We start from the raw sequence: 18,249 nt of genomic DNA, 5'->3' as shown, positions 1-18,249 counted from the left end.
GGTCTGAGTACTGCAAAGGGTTTTTGTAAATAGTTGTGTTTTCTTAGAGCAAGAAATAGAAGAGCATCTGATTTTAGAGAGATATGTCACAGCAACTGAGCTAATTGTTCATTCATATATATATATATATATATATATATATATATACACACACACACACACACACACACTCATATCCATTTTATCAATTGTTGAATAGTACTGGGTGCATACTACTTATTACTTAAAAGAATAAATAAAAATGACTGAATTAAGCATTTTGTATGTCCTTGCTATGTAACAAATACTAAACCAGGGACACAAGGGATGTGAAGTTGAATAAAACAAGATCACACCTTCAAGGACCTTGCAATCTAGTGTGTGTGTGTGTGTGTGTGTGTGTGTGTGTGTGTTACCAGGGATCAAACTAGGGACCTTGCACTTGCCAGGCAGGCACTTAACCCACTGAGCTATCTCCCTGACCCCCCTTACAATCTATTGATTTATTGTTTCTTCACTGGCCTCATAAAAACATACACATGCACGCACCCTTTATGAACAACTTTCTGACAGAAATAAAGAGCTTCTGGCCAAATGGTTTTCATTTAAGTTGATCAGAGATATCTATAGTAACCATACTTGTTTATTCTGTTAGCTCCACAAGCACAGTACAAGAAAATACATTTCACAACTGAGTCCAAATGCTGACCACCCAACTCGGTGGCGCACATGCTGTTCTCCAGAGTTATAAATCATGCGAGTCTCGTGGGGGAAGATGCTCCCTTGCGAAAGAGCTGGGAAGCAGGGCTGCCCTCACAGGAAAGGAGGAGAACTGCCACGGCTAGCGAGATCATCCTGGTTTGCACGTGTGCCTTTGGGAACCCAGTTGACTGCTCTGTTATGACAGAGAAAAAGTGCTTGATGGAGTAGAGAGTGCTTCATTGTTGACCAGACCCAATTTCTTTTTGGCAAGTTTACTTCGGTGGAGCAGGAAAGACGTTAGCCAAGCTATCTGCAGGTTGCTCTGGATAATGAAACAGATGCAGGGGACAAGCATTCTCCACTATAATGCACTTGAACATGTAAACTCTTTTAAGTACACAAAGGCCATTTTGAAGGATTTTTTCCTTCCCCTACTCCCTCAGTGTCACTATTTGGCTTATATTAATTAGTTATTGCAGCAGTTTTTCTTGTTGGGGGACATATCATGAATTTTATTGTTAGGTGCATGTGTTTGCCAATCAACTACCTTGGGGAAAAACAGCGCTGTTGGACTAAATATTAGAAGTGTTTTCTTCCAGATTTTATTAGTTCAGACACAAAGGTTTATGTTGACTGGAAGAAATGTTTCTGCACTTTATTAAATTTGGGATTTCTTCAAGAAAATGTCACTGAACAGAATAAAATCTGCTGCTGGCTCTGGTGTCTCTCTTATTGTATGGAAAATGATCCAAGTAGCGCTGTCAGCTATTAAAGAGGGCTAAACTCATTCCATTTATTTTTCCATTGTTTGTTAAGTGAAATCAGTTGTAACCAAAAAAGATAATGGAAAAGCAGTATGTTGTTTCTCTCTTTTTTGAAATGCTTGGCGGAGGGGCTTCGGGTGGCCTTCAACAGACCTGGAGGAAGGGGATTGCATGGCAGTCAGAGCCAAGGCCCCTGTGCAGTGGCAGCGGCCCAAGTCACATCACGCCTGTCCCACCTGGCTGTGGACCCAGTTTAATGCCTTATAAAATAGATTTTTCTCCAGAATGTATGTCTTTTCTTTACATTAACTGTATAAAAAGACATGCAATTAAGGGCAGACATTTTGCCAAAACTGATTGTCTCTGTAGATAAAATTCAGAGGGGTTACCTTCATCCATTAAATCAAATCAACAGTTGTGTTTGGTAGAATCTGTAAGTTGCCAAACCATCACTTTTCTGATGTATAAAATATTCTATGGGTATAAATCTCATTTCACAAACTTTAATGTAAGAAATATATAACTGCAAGCATTTTCTGTAATTTAGCTTCAACTTATGACTGATATTGCATTCTACTGGACTTAGAGATAGAGAAGGGTCTTAGGGTCAAGATGTGTGTGTGTGTGTGTGTGTGTGTGTGTGTGTGTGCACTGAGTATCTTTCTTTGATACTCTCCTTTCAAGCTTTATTAGGGTATGCTTGATAAATAAAAATATTTATTTAATATCTTCAGTCTTGATATATAAACGTAATTATATAATGGTACATCAATAACCACAGTTGAACTAGTTAATATATTCATTACCCTAATTATAATTGTTTTTTGTATTGAGAAATTTTAAGGTCAAATCTCTTAGCAAAGTTTAGGTATGATTCGGTATTACTACACTTGATCTTAGCCAAAAGGCCAAGAAGTGATATGGTTCAGTATTACTATCCTCACTCATCACACTGCACATTAGATCTCCAGAACTTACTTGTCCTTTATAACTAAAACTTCTACTCTAGCCAACGTCTCCGCAGCTCCCTCCCTTCAGTACCTAGAAATCACTATATTTTTGCCTTTATGAGTTTGATTTTTAAAAATTCCACTGTAAATGAGATTATACATTATTTGTCTTTCTGTGCCTAGAACTTAACATGTCTTCTAGGGATATTCATGATGCCACAAATTCTGGGTTTCTTCTCTTTAAAAAAGCTCGAATAGTATTGTAACACACATGGGTGCACACACACATGCACACACACGCACACGCACACTGTTCTCCATTCATCCATTGATGGATACTTAGGCTGGTTCCATGTCTTGGTAATGCAATGAACAATAACGCTACAAGAATATAGGCTGTAGGCATCTCTTTTAGATACTGATTTCGTATTCAACTCTTAATAGGCCATGCATGAAACACAGATTTTGATCTTGAATATTACAATCTAAGGACAATAATATAGAGTTTAAGGTAACCTAGGTACTATCATGGCAAAATTGGAACTGATGAACACTTTAAAATTATACATCTATTCACTTCACTTTTGGATAAAAATTTAAAATAAACATCTTATTTAAATTCATGAATAAAAAAGAAAATTTCCTACTCAGGGAAAAAGAATAAAACAAAATAAGCATCTTGCTGAAATTTCTTTGTAATCTCTCCTTCCATTCCTATTTAACATACCTGTCTGTTTTTTTCTGTCATGAGAGCTTTGAAATAAAAAATAAATGCTATTTAAATTATATATTAACCTTAGTGATAATCTTTGTCAGAAAGCTTAGGTAACATGAATAGATAACATGAATTATTCAGAAAGAGGAAAGCTTATTTGGTTACATTAAAACTTTAAGACTCCAGTCAGCATGCAGGCCTGGAGTGTGAGTGGGACCACCCTGTGCCCTTAGGATCCTCACTCCATCAAGCACCAGGCCTGGCGTGTGAGTGGAACTTCCTACATTAAAACTTTAAAAATAAATATACATGGGATTCATTATAAATATAGATATAACTGCTTAGTGTGAGTTATTCACTTGTGGATTATTTTATATTCATATTTACTTGTGGATTTTTAAAAATTATTTCTGCACAGAGCAGAAAGCCGCGAGTGTAATTGCAGTTTAGGAATCACTTATACATATACACCATTTTTCACCCATCCAAATGGCAAATTTAAAATAACAGTAATATTCAGTGCTAGATAGAATGATGAGGAAGTTGGTCTTTTTGTAGAGCTCTGGAAATGAAATGTGAATATAGTTTTTCATAAAAATGTTTCACAACATGCCTTAATAGTTTTATTTTATTTATTTTTTTAATGTATTTAGTACAGGGTCTACTGGGTATTACTACACAGATCAGACTCATAGTGATCCTCCTGTTTTCAGCCTCCCAAGTGCTGGGATTACAGACACGTGTGACTATGCCCAATCTCAATTACTGTTTCAGTGCACCCCGGGCTGGGGATGGCACAGCATGCCAGGGATCGAAACCTGGTCTCTGCACCTGTCTAAATAGGTGCTTTAGTCTGCTACCTTAATAGTTTTAAATAGATGCATAATCTTCACTCTAACCAACATATTTCATGAAGTCCATTAATAATCAAAATATATAGAAAAATTTCATGCACAAAATATTCACTTCAATGCTATTTACAACAGAAAAAAAGTGGAAGCAATCTAAATTTTCACTAAAAGGAAAAGATAAGTAAAGTATATTGTAACTCACAAGATTTAACTACATAGCCATTAACTGTTCATAAAGTTGTGGGGTAAAAGTAAAAATATATTTTACCCTTTTGCAGGAGAAAACATACTTGTATTAAAATACATTTTAAAAAGGGAAACTTACTAGTGATTTTTAAAATTGTGACTCGTATTTTCTGTGTGTTGGGGACTTGATAAGTAATTATTTTTTGTTTTCTTTATGTTCTTTTGTAATCTCAGTGTTTCCCATAAGTATGCTATATTACACTGACAATTGAAATTTTTCTGGGGAGAGAATAGTTCAAGTGTAAACTCATTTAAAGGCCATTAGTTTATTCAGGATTTGCATAGTTAAGGGCTTATGTTTCTATAATTTAAAGAAGCATTCACTTCCTAGGTGAAGAAGGCACAGTATTTGTTCATTCTGTGCTGCTATAACAGTACACGTGAGGCTGAGAAATTTATGAAGAAGGGTTTATTCAGCCCACAGTTCTGGGGTCCGGAAATCCCAGGTTGGACAGCTGCATCTGGAGAGGACTCTTGCTGCCTCGCAGCTCTGCTTGTGGAGTCGTGAGCTGGGAAAGTGTGTGAGACTTCACGGGCGTCCTGTTAATTGTACAACAGTTAGAAACATCTCTGGCTTCCCGTTAGTTACCCATGATAAGTTTACTCCCAGTGACGATGATTAAAAATGTCTCCAGACATTGCCCAGTGTTCCTGGGGCAGGAGGGTGTTCCTCCCACCCAGGAGCTGTGGGTGGCACAGCTACCTGCCTGGAGTGGGCCTGAGCGCAGGTAGGTGTACGACACCACCTGGCCAGGTGTTTGCCTGGTCATCCACTCTAGTCACTGGTGTGACCTGTTGTGAAAATTTCCCCTCCCCCTTGTTTCCAACAACAAGCACAGCATGTTTTCTCATATTTCAGTGCTATTTTATAGGCTGTTTAAGGAGATTCCAGGGAGAACTCAGGTTTATGTTATTTCTTTTATGTGCTGATTTTAAAACTTAACCCAATAGAGGGCTATCATCTTGTGTGTAATCTTTCATGTAATCTTTACTTTTTATGTTATCCTTAAACATGTATATAGTAAACTTCATACTGCTAACGGATATACAAGTTAAATATTATTACCACTGGATAAGAAAAAAGTTGATAGCATGTTTGGTTTGGGGACTTTGAAATAAAAGAAAAAATTCTCCAAGGGCAGTTAATGAGTAACTCTGACTCAGAGCTGACATATGTTCCTAGTCATAGGTAGAAAAGCCACTCGACTTAGGCAGGTGGAAAACTTCCACAGCTTGCTATAGACCTCCAGAAGGGGTGGACATATTTTGGTAGCACACTATTTCTTGTTTTTCAAAACAATTTAGTATTGAGGCATGGCTTGCAAATGTGATGGGGAAGTTATCCTATGAAATGCAACCCAAATCCATGAATGCATAAAGGGGGAATTTTATAGTTCTGGATGTTGTTTTGTATGTCTGTTTGTTTAGAGGAGCTCAGGCTCACAACTGGTTATTTTATTGATCAGAACATTGGCCTTACTGATAAAAGCTACAAATGGACCATATGGCCTCATAGAAACTCATTTGAATGATGAGCTCTTAAATACAAGATGACTGTGGAACAAGCAAAGCTTTTTCAAAATCCTGTGATCAATAATGTCATCTGACTCAGTTGAAGAATTAAGAAACCACCTCCACTCCAATACTGCACGCATACTCACACAGATGGTTAGAAAGCTTTGTTGATGCAGACAGGAAGAACTCCAGAGTGAAGACATGCTGCAGCAAAGCCCCAATGAGTTCACTACTGCAACCACCATGAAACTCAGCTTCAGTTTGTGCACTTGTCCCCACAAGCACTCTCTCTGTGAGGTGACAGGGGTGACAATTGGTAAGTACCATGTAATAAAGGAGACAGACTTTGAGGATGGGATATTGTCAATGATATACATGTAAATCTTCAAACCACACATATGTTGCTAATGAATATGAATATATTTATATAAAAGCTCAAAATATTGCTATAAGAATATACAACAAACTCATGATAGTTATGGTCTCCTGGTAAAAGAAGATAGGAATAATATTCAGTATATCTATAAAAAGGGAACTATGATATTACATTTTCTCATTAAGATGGAGATAGAGACCTGAAGGATGCAGGTCTATGGCCAAGGAGAGGTGGAGACACACCTGAAGACACGCAGAAAGCAATACATACACATGCTCAACCCAGTCCTCTAGGAGATACAAAATTCAGAACACCAATGACCATTGAAATCATAGAAAAAGCATTTTGAGTATCTTGCAAAGATAAGACTTTAATACCTGGAACAGTATTACTTGCAACAACAGCTAGTTTCTCTGGAATGATGGCAAATTTCATTTTGAGATACTGCTTCAAAGTGAAATACGATGCTTCAAAGACACACATCAGTAATGACACTTCCATTTTTGTTTACCACAGTTACTTACAAGTTCTTTGTAACTGGTGCAGTGTATTCAGATAATATAAGCAAGGAAAGTTGTGTTCTGAGAAATTCGCTGGTTGGCCTAGTGTGTAGTGTTGTATACCCCAGTGATTGGCTTTTGATAAAAACAGATGCCTCACAGTCAAGTATTGTATTTTTCTGCTACTGCCAGAAGGAAGGGTTTTACTTCACTGGTTCCTGCTTTGTCAAACACACATAAAAGCAGTGGTAATTCTCCTAGTGCTTCAGACACAATTTGGGCTGCTTAGTGGCCTACAGCAGTATCCAATATATAAAAATACAAGTGAGAAAACTGTATGTTACAGACTCTATGGATGCTAACTCAGCAGCATATATTTTATACGATGAGGACTGAGGAATGGCTAAAAGTAAAAATAGCTGTTCCTTTTGCCTGATATATAGAAGATAATAAACATTTAGTAATACTTAGTAATTCAATAAATACAAATGCTAAACAAAAAAGAGAGATAAAAATGTTACAATATTATCCTGGTTACTAAGGATAATATATACATATATATGATATAAATTTTTCAATGAGCTTAGAAATCAAGTAGATCCAGACTTTGGTCTTTGCCACTTACTAGTTGGGACACTTTGAACAAATCTTTTAAATATACCAAGTCTCAGTTTCATAAAGCACAAAATAGATGACAATAGTATCTACTTCACTGAATTTCATAATGGTTAGATGAACAAACTCAGGGTTAGGCACCCAATACATGCTTGACCAAAACAGACACTGATGATCTCTAAACAAAATAACACACCTAGTTCCTGTGCCTCTTCATTCTGGAAAAGTGCCAGCTTCTCCGGTTGAATACACAGACTGTATGCTAGGGAAGCATCTTGGCTTGCCATCTTATGAGGCAGTTTTGAGCTGAAACTTACCAGTTTGAGTGGGAAAGGTTTTCGTCCACCTAAGCTGAGTGCCAGGAGTTTTCAGCTGACTGAGAAATGAAGATGAGCACTGTCTGGCTTTTTGGAGCCTGAGTGTGTGTGTGTGAGTGTGTGTGTGTGTGTGTGTGTGTGTGTGTGTGTGTGTGCCTCTTTTCTGAGGAGAGGAGGTTCCAAGTCCTGTGGAAAATTTAGTATTGACAAAGCTTGAATTAAAACCAGCACTGTCCTTGATACCCATTTGAAAGTAACTTTTCTGGTCATTTCAGAGACAATCTGCTCGTCTTTGCATGTTACAGTGACTAGGAAGGGACTGACACAAAAGTACTGTCCTACTGCATCCCTGAATGCTGCACATTAGGTAAAAAATTGATAGCGCCTCCTTATGTTTTCCATGGAGAAGCTGTGGAAGGTAGAGTTCTCAGTGCATTTGTGGCCTCGTGGACAACGCTAGCTAGGGGCACTTGAGTTGGGTTTCTTGGGGTAATCTGGAGGATGGAGAAAGAGATGAGTGAAAACACTGAGGAGGACTAGAGGATATGGAACAAGAAATCAGCATGGCTTGAATTGAGAATGTATGAAAGGACAGGAGAGAAAAAGATTGAAAATACATTGTAACAAGAAGCAGTTGCCATGCTAAGGATTTCAGACTTCACTTCAAAGCCAGCAAGGGATTTGCAGATCCCTGGGATTGCTCAGGCCTCTGGGGTACTTGTCCTCCACCTTTCTTCCACCCTTCCCTAATGTGTCTGCTTTAGGAAATACATAATTTTACTTGGAGATCAGGTAGGCTGGGCTCCAGTTCAGGAAACAGTGGTGTGATTTGGGTAAATCACCTTGCAGGCTTTCATCTTCCCAAATCCAAGCTGGTATAGTGGGGGGAAAATATTTCCTGCACTCAAAAATGGAAGTAAACTTTTAGAAGATTAATGTGACTGTAAGCAGGATGGTCTGGGAGGAGGAAGAGCCTGCAGGGACACTAAAAACTGTTCTGGTTACATGACTTATACCAAATATAAAATGATACCTATAGTATAATAAATACGCCTATCCCTTTCTCATTACTATTACCATTCTGAGAAACAGTGGTATTTTTATTTAATTTACTCTTCTAGGATTGCATTTTCTTGCTAGGGGGCAGTTTCACATGTAAAGTGCTTTCTTTAGTGAACTTTAAGGATTAATTTTCACCTTAAATTTTTGTCCTTTTTAACTTTTTTCTAATTTTTGAAATTCACCCTGATGCCAGATTCCCAGATGTGTACTTGTGTTTGACTCCAACACCAAGTATGTCTTGAGAAGGGAGCAAATCAGAGATCAAACGCAGCAGCCAACTGAATGCTGGACCACATAGGCTGACTTTGGCCGGTCGTCTGCCAAGCCACAGTCCTCAAGGATCTTGAACAATTCAAAACCATATATAAAATAAATCAATGCAAGTGGCACATTTTCCAGTTACATGGCTCTCCTTGGACTTCTTCAGATCCAATTTTCCCCCTTTTTATTTCTTTCATTGGTGTCAGGAGAAATGGGGCCAGAGGTTGACCGTTTGCTGGAGGTCATACACAAAAACGGATGAACAAAAGAGTAATACTGAATCAGATCTTATGGGGAAGTAAATGTAAAAGTAAACTTCTCCCTGGAAGGAAAGCCTCTGATATTTCTTTTTTTTTTTTTAAATCTTTACTTTTACTTTTTAAAAAATAATTTTATTGAGAAACAAATAGCAATGAGACAGTTTCAAAACCAATTAGGACAGTTTCAATAATTAATACATTGCATATTGTTGTCTTCTTAGTGGTTATTCATAGTACAAGATGCAGATTTGTCCACAAACACTATTAGAACAAATCTTTCTATTCATTGAATTATGAGAAAGTAACTGTATATCTATCCTAACTATTTTGAATATACAGATACAAAATGGTCCTTTATTTATATCCCCCTTTTTTTGTTTAGTTTTGTCAAAGAAGGGTATTCCATTGTCACTTAAATATTGTAGGTGCGTGAATTAAGCAAAATACTCCAATATAGTCCAGTGGTCCATAATAGTAGTGGGTTATCCTTAGGACTAGCAATGTCAGAAGGTGTTGACTTGAGTCTTGTATGGTTCAGCATATTAATATAAGCCTCTGACATTTCAAGCCCCAAAGTATTACCTTTCCAAGAATTAGCTGTCCCAAGTTGTAGGGTCTTCCTTGAGTGGGCCTCTTTGAAGAGCATTGGCAATCCTAGATGAACCTTCCTAAGCTGTAAAAATCATTTCCATGTTTTCATCTGTCCCGACCTGCAGGTTAGTCAACAAAGGTCACCTGGGAGAGGAGCAGGGAATTGAGGAGGGCACAAAGGACAGGAGATGTGAGAAATGGAGACAAGACAGGATTCTGATCAAGTCTCGTTTATTTAGGGGAGGTGCTGGGTATATATAGTGGAGGCATAGGGAAATGACATCAGCAGGTAAAAGGTGTGAGTAACATAGGCAACCGGGCTATGACAGGAAGTCCCACTTCCTGGGCATAGCAGGAGACTTATGGGAAATAGGCAGGGTAAGAACTAGGAACCTAGCTCAGCAGAGGTAGGGGAGGAGGAAGTCAGCGTCACTAATGACGCTGATGCACCAAGAGAATTTTATAGGTCAGAGGCACTCAGGTGACCATTAAGGGCTATATGGCACAGAGTCATAATGTGGCAGATTCATAAGATTTAGAAAAAGATTCACTTGCAATAGTATTGGAGGCCTGGAGTTATTGTGCCTCCCACATTCATCAATTACATAGATACCTGCATAGTTTTCTCAGTTTTAAGCTCCCCAAATGCAAATATTTGTATGGACTTCTACCAAAGGCTTATAAAACTATGCAATTTATGTGCCTATATGCATATATGTATATATTTACCTATCTCTCAATAAATAGTAGATATTGCAGTAGTTATCTGTTGGTGTATATCAAACTCTCCAAAACAATAGCTATTTGTTATACTGATAATGATATATATTGATTGGGAATTTGAGAAAGACACAGAAGGGATGATTTATCTTTTCTCCATGATATTTGAGGTCTCTACTTGAAAGATAACAGATGGAAGTCACATGCTTGAGTACTGAATTTAGGGAAGGTTCTACATGCAAATGTAGGTTGATAATTTAATATGTGGGTTAGAGTTCTTCCTTTTGAGCTCCAGGATATGTGACTGTAACTGCCCTCTGAAAGGAGTTGGCTTGAGATGAAAGAAATAAATCTTTAGTCTTTACTAAGGTCACTTAGGGGCCTGGTAGTTCTAAGGCACCATAATTCAGATGTACAGATTGGTTTTTGTAAATTCTTTTTCTTTTTTACATATTTAGCACAAGGTCTACAGGGTCTCACTACACAGATCCAACCCATAGTGATCTTCCTGTTTTCAGACTCCCAAGCGCTGGGATTACAGGCACGTACCATCATTCCCAGACTTGGTTTCTGTAAATTCTTGACTATACATTGAAGGTTATATTAGAAAGACAGGTTATCTCAAGGAAGAGTTGCTAACCATTGCATTGGATGCATTTTTACTGAAAAAAAAGACATCATTTCTCTGAAATTCAAATTTAACAAAGCCACCTGTTTGCCATACAAAATACCACAAACTAAATAATTTATAAAGGACATGAATTTAATTATCACAATTCTGGAGACTGTGGGTTGAAGATCAAATGACTATGTCTGATAAGGACTTTCTTTTTTTTCCATAAATTTATTGAGAAACAAAGCAATGAGACAGTTTCAAACCAAACTGGTAGGACAGTTTCAATAATTAACACATTGTATACATTCTTCCTAGTGGTTAATTGCTGTTTAAGATGCAGACATGATATCCTACTTACAAACACCATTAGAACAAATCCCTCTATTCATTAAGAGGGATTGATCCTAGCCATTTGAATACACAGATACAAAATGGACATTCATCTGCATCCCCTTTTTGTTGTTAAGTTCCGTTATTTGAATATTATAGGTGCGTAAACTCAGCAAAATATTCTAAAAAAGTCCAGTAGCCCATAATAGTATTGGGTCTTCTGCTTCATTGGCAACGTCAGAAATTGTTGACCTGAGTCCCCTACAGCTCAACATAACACCATGGCTTTACTTTTTATATTTCGTTTTTATACTTTTCTGCTGGATGGTTGAAACCAAGGTAAAGCAGGACCTATGCAACAAGAGTTGTAGCTTTTGGGTCTGATAAGGTCAGTGAAATCCCCTCAGGATTTATCCTGAGATCCTGTACCTCAGATTGTAGAACCTTTGTCAGTGTCAGCCATGTGGATGAGTCATGGCCATTGCTTGGCCAATGTGCTCTCCGTGAAAGCTTGAGAGAATGTTTTCTCTCCATGTGACTCTCCTTAGGCACACTCTACATCATCGATCACTTTCCTCTTTGGCCCCATAATCTCCTTGATCAGAAAATTTGGGACACTACCGAGGTACATGACGTTACAGTACAAGTTCTCATATGTCCTGAGTCTTAATTGACCTTAGAAGGCTAGGGCCAAAATGTTGGCTGATAAGGACTTTCTTGCTGCATTATAATGCAATAGAAGAGCAAGCAAACATGTATAAAACAGAGAAATTCTGGCCAATGTATCCGTTTATCACAGTCCCACACCATTGATAACAAACCTCCTACTATGATAATGGCCACAATCCATTCATGAAAGCAATGTCCTTATAACCTATTCACCTGGGTTAGGTTTCTAACAAAATACTAGATATAATAAGTTTATAAAGAGAAAAGGATTGTTTTCACTCACTGTTTTGAAAGTTTCAGTCAGTGACTAATTCTCATGACTTTGGGCTTGTGGTTAGGCAACACGTTGTTATGGGAGTAATAGCATGGTAAAACTATCTTATGTCTAGGAAGCCAGAGAGAGAAAAGAGGAGCCTAGGTTCCAAAAACAACAACAACAAAAAAAACCTTCAAGAGCATACCTCAGTAACCTAAAGACCTCCCTCTAGGTCCCACGTCTTAAAATTTCTACCACATGGCCATTGTGCTACTCTAAGGACCAAGCCTTTAATGTAGGCCTTTGGAACATTCAGGATCCAAACTATAGCATGAGATAATTGCTTCTTAAGATGCCACCTGTTATTACTGCTATGGTGGCCATTACATATCAACATGAATTTTGTAAGGGACACTCACATGGTAACGATTCCCATAGTTTTAATTGGTATGCTTAGCAACTCTATGTTAACAGTTACAAATATAGACAAACTTTAGATCAAGCATTTACTATAAAATGCCGATAAAATTTGCTTTTGGATTTGCCATGGTAGTACAAAAGTGGTCAGAGACACTGTGTAAATAAACAAGTATAGCTATGAGCCAATAAAATTTTATTTACACGTAGAGTTATCAGTCCTAGTTCACTGACCTCTGCTCTTGAGCTGAATCTAGGTTTAAAGTCAGCTCTGCCATTTGATATTCAGATATGTACCTTAAACAAGTATTTTGTCTCATTGTATCTTGGTCTCTTCATCTATAATGTGAAGAATAGCAATAACAAAACTGCATCTTAAGATATGAAATTGTTTCTCATGTGTGATGTGTTCTTAGCAGTGTCAGTGAGTGATTAGTGCCATAGGATCTTATTCATAAAATGGGGATGATGATGATAACCTGCTTCATAATTTTAATTATGCATTCTGCTTCATAATTTTAATAGTCTCCTTCCTGTTGCTGGGACAAAATACCCAACATCTGCAAATGAAAGGAGGAAAGTTTTATTTGGCTTATAGTTTCTTATGAGTTCAGGCCATGGTTGGCTGGCTGCAAGGCCGAAATAGCACAGTGGAAGGGCTGGAGGAGGTAAGGTGCTCCCCTCATGGAAGGCAGAGTGGAAGGGAGAGAGGAGGGAGACATGCCCTCCACAGGCCATCCGCCAGTGACGCAACTCTTCCAACCAGTCCCCGTCTCCTAGCAGCACATTTGGCTATGAACTTACACATGGGTCAATTCAATGATGAGTACAGCGCCTCCATAATCCAATCACCTTCCCAAACCCCCAGCTATGAACACATGAGAGTTTTGGATGACATTCTGGATCTAAACCTTAGCAATGATGTAACGTGTAAACACCTCAACCAGAGCGGAATAAGATAATGACAAATTCTTGTCACACCACATGGTCAGGCACTATATATATATATTCCTGAAAGCAGCCTGGGTTGTGGGTGAATTATGATCGTGGTTATCATCATCATCCCCATTTGATGAATAAGGAAACTGTGACCTAGAGAGCTAAGTGGGACACCCCAGGTTGCTCACACTCCCATTACAAGTAGGGCAGGTTTGAGTTCCTGTCTTTTTCCTCACCAGACTATGAGCTTTACCCCTTCTCCACAGGGAAGAGATAAGAGAGCAGCAGGAAAATTAGGAAATACCACAATAAATGTTTAATAAAATTTAGTGCTTAATTAAATATCATTTATTTTCAAGAAACACAGCAGTCTCCACTGAGCTTTTGTTTTGAGGATTTCTTTCTTCTTGATTGTCTTTAACTCTGAGGATGATCGTCCACATCTACGGTGCCCACAGCATTTGTATTCATCAAAAGGCACAATCTCTGACTCTGGAAACACATCTGAGTCTTGAATGTCGGGGCTATGAACTTTCTTCTTTCCTTCTTCTCCAAAGGGTTTCTCCTATTTCCTCCATTTTCCAGCCTCCCCCTTCCCTTCTCCCCTGAACTTCACTTCTCTTCTCCTTCTCCACTACTTATCCAGGCCTGGAAATAAGCCAGGGAAAAGATGTTTGCTTTGGGAGAAGAAGAGAAAAATAAAAGATGAGCAAGCCAAGTAAATAACTCTGATTTTCCACAAAGGGCTACTTCATGGGAGAACTGTGACTTACAGCGCTTTATACTCTCTCTGTCTCTCTCTCTTTTCTTTAGGAAAACCAAAGTTGATGCAAACAGCTGGAGACTGCAACTTGAAAAACCAAGAAAGTAAGATGAACGAAACTTCCTGTTTTCTTCTCCAGCTATGGCCTGCAGAGGGTTGGTCTGTAAGTCCTCCTTCCAAACCAGATGTTCCATTCCCAAAGCTCTTTTCAGAGGCTCTGCATATCAATTACTCTTTACTCAGCACCACCAGATCTTACATTAAGTGCAATGAATGTGCTTCAGCCAAAGTCCTGCTGGGACACAGGGCCTCTTGAGAAAATCCAGGTCAAGGTGGCCAATGTGTGACATGGGACCAATAGGGTAAACTCTCTACTCTCTGCATGTAAATTATGTTCTGTTTTAAGAGAGCTCCTCCCATGTCTTGATACTGATTGTGTCAAGATTCCGGATTACCTCATTCATCCACATCACAACCCCAGTAGGGAGACACAATTACCATCCCTATGTTAGGAATCAGGAAATCCAGCCTCAGGGAGGGTAATGACCCTCCTTGACTCTACACCAGGCGGAGCCCTTTCTATCTCTTCTGAAGCTCCACTCCACAATGTTTAGAAAAGACGGAAGAATGGAGAAGAAAGAATGGCAGAGAAATCTGTTCTCTGCAAAAGAGAGATCACCACCTGCACTATATTCGGGTCTTGCCTGGGTTGCTAGGCGTTTTGTTTTGCTTCTTGGCTGCTCATCCTTTTTGGAGACATGTCATCAACTTTAAAGGTCTGTCTGCATCCTCGGTGTCACACCCAGATGGTGGACTCCTGGACCCTACTGCCAGTAGTAATGCAGACTTTCGCAGACTGGACCCAACCTTCTCCAGCTTTTCTGGCCCTGACTTCCCAAGATGCAGCCAGAACAGCAAGGGCGTATCCTCTTCAGGGTTAAGCTCTTAAGTGTTTCAGCAGATCTTAAAAATGAGCTCCAGATCAGTCATAATAGTTCACTGTGTCAAAACCAAGAAAATTATATTCATATAATTAGAATTCTCAAAGTGGAAAGAAGTAGGCAATAAATATTTATTTACTTATTTTTTTAATGAAATAAAAAAATTTTTTTTGCTCCTCAAAGCAATAAAGATTTAAAACTTCTGAATTTAGTACAACTTATAATACCATATTTCCAAGAGAAATGAAACTTTAGCACAAGAAATTTAAATAAAATCATATCAAGATACACAAAAATGAAATTGTCCAAAACTTATTGTAAAGAAAAAAATCATTAAAGCATATACATAAAAATATTAGCTATGAAAGAACAAAATTAAATAGTTCCTTATTCCACATTAGAAAGAAAAAAAAAATGAGCTCCAAACATGACATCTATGTATGTTTGATCTTTTTGTGCAGTGACAATCTACCAGTAAGATGATCCTAAAATTGCTACTATCTGTCTCTTCTCTGCAAAACAGGGTGCAGCCTGTTTTTGGGGGGGATTCTTGTTTGTTGGGATATAATTATTAGTAGGTAGAAATAACTAGTCATTAAAATGGGTCTTGTTGGGTCTTGAGAATTTCAAATAATTTTCTAATTGTAAAGGAAAGCAGGATTAGTGTTTCCAACAATTAATAAGTACCTACCAGAAGATTCTAAAGCTTTGCTGGATGCTGATACGCCAGTTGCAGTTTTGAGCCTTAACTACTCCATATGTTCCAGAAGTCAAAAGAATATACTCTCTTTCATACCATGGTTTTCTAGAAAGCAAAGTAAACATTATTTCAAAGATTAAGAGCTCTCAGTTTAGTCTAATTTTCCCCTTCTTTGTCAGATACTGTAGATCCATGTTTCACATCAAAAATCTGCTAAACAACAAAGTAAATTAAAAAAAAAAAAAGAATGGGGCCAGCCTGATAGCTCAGTGGACTGAAGCGTCCGCTTAGGCAGAGTGTAGTGGCCGGGATTCAATCCCAGGTGTGCCATGCCAGCTCTGCCCCCAGGGCCTGCTGAGACAGCGTTTGAGACTGGGTGTGGTAGTGTGTGCCTATAATCCCAGTGCTTCGAAGGCTGAAAACAGGAGAATCACTGTGAGTCCCATCTATGTAGTAAGACCCTGTAGACCCTGTATTCCCTGTACTAAATGCATAAAACATAGAATAAAATAAAAATGAAAAACAAGGTGGACTTCTTTACCCAGAAAATTTCAGTACCATTAGTATCCTAACTTTGAGTTTCTAGAAGGAAATATAATGGGTAGAGGTTCCTAAGTGTTTTCGACTTCAGAATCCTTTACGTGGGAACCTCTTATGATATGATTGCCCCATTGATGCTATCTTGATTTATTCATGCTTCTATGAGCAAATATCACAGACTGGATAACTTACAAACAAAAATCTATTTCTCAACAATTCTAGAGGCTGCAAAGTTCAAGATCATAGATGTGGGAGCTGAGAACCCAGGTTCTCTACTTGCAAGAATATGTGATGTGGTTGCATCTTCAGGAGAGGAGGAATGCTGTGGCTTCATGGCAGGAGGCAAAGAAGGGCAAGGAAGGATGAGCTCTCTCTGAAGCCTAAGGGCATTAGCCATTTCTAAATGGTCCCACTCCTTAGTCACTTTCCAGAAGTGACTCAGCACCACAGTTGGAATTAAGTTTTGCTGTTTTGGAATGTGTTCTCCAGAAGTTCATTAGAACCTTGCTCCTACCATTGTAGCATTGCGAAGCAGGGGCTACCTCTAGGGCTTTTGGTCATGAGCCTTCCTCAGTTGACTAAGGTCATCCTCATGCAAGTGAATTAGTCATCATAGGAGCCAGCTCTTCTGCACTCACTTTGCCCTCCTCTTTCCAGTCATTTTCTTTCTCCATATTTCTCTCCTTTTCTTACCACTGCAATGGATAGTCTGTGTCTCTTATGAGAAGAGGAATAGATAGCCTGTTTTCTTGGCACAACACTTAGGCAAGTCATTCATGTTGGCCAGTAAAATAGAAGTGGATGAAATTTATGGCATACTTGAAAAGAAGCCCTTTGCCATAAGACTGGTACCCTGCGAATTGGAAATGCTGCTTCAGCCTCTGTCCCAAACAAAGAATGTCCTGAGGTTCACAGAATATTCTGTGAGCCTCAGGATATTTCATAACAGAAGTAAAACTTTTTGGCTGCTGGCTACAGAATATTGGGGGTCATTTCTGACCACAACGATGATGATCAATACACCTGTTGACTTTCCACGCCTGGTCATCACACACCTATCTCACACTTTGAGGATGAGGGCTAAAAAGCCCCATTTTCTGTTTCTCTGCTTGTGATTTGTTACAAGATGCTTTTCTGTGAGACATCATTCCATGGACCAGAGCGCTTACTTCTAAGTGTCCCTACTTGCCTCCTGTGGAGAGAGGCTTCTTGTGGAATCCAGCAGTGGCGTCTTACCTTGAACAAAACCTGTGATCCTAGTCTTTCCCTCCTAGGTAACTATCAGTTTTGCATGACTCTTTCCAGGTCCTTTTTTAAAACCCTTATAGAAATAGAAGTAAACTGTTACCACATTTAATACTATTCTGCATTTACTTTTCTCTCTGTAGTTTTAAAATAAGTTCTCCCACTGTACTATACTACACAGAATTATTTAATTTTAATGTAATTATTTATTCCATAAATGCATGTTAAGCAATTTGATGATAAGTTTCAATGTTGTTGTCATTATATAACTTTAGACTTTTTGTTCATACAGTTTAAAATCATTTCTCCTTGGTATAAAAAATTATAAGAACTATATGGCGCTACTCTAGTACTTTACTCTTTCATTACTACTAAATATTTAGAAGCATAATTTTCTTGTGTTATGAAC

At 38.4% G+C, this 18,249-nt stretch overlaps 1 pseudogene; it reads right to left on the bottom strand.

The window, feature by feature from the left end:
* Window positions 1-2,201: 2,201 nt before the first annotated feature.
* Window positions 2,202-2,365, bottom strand: LOC111815655 (annotated as a pseudogene).
* Between the last annotated feature and the right edge of the window lie 15,884 nt (window positions 2,366-18,249).

This window comes from Octodon degus, unplaced genomic scaffold (genome assembly GCF_000260255.1).
Source record: "Octodon degus isolate 3935 unplaced genomic scaffold, OctDeg1.0 scaffold00019, whole genome shotgun sequence".
NCBI lineage: Eukaryota > Metazoa > Chordata > Mammalia > Rodentia > Octodontidae > Octodon > Octodon degus.
The sequence above is the reverse complement of the archived record's forward strand: the minus strand, read 5'-3'. Positions and strand labels throughout refer to the sequence as shown.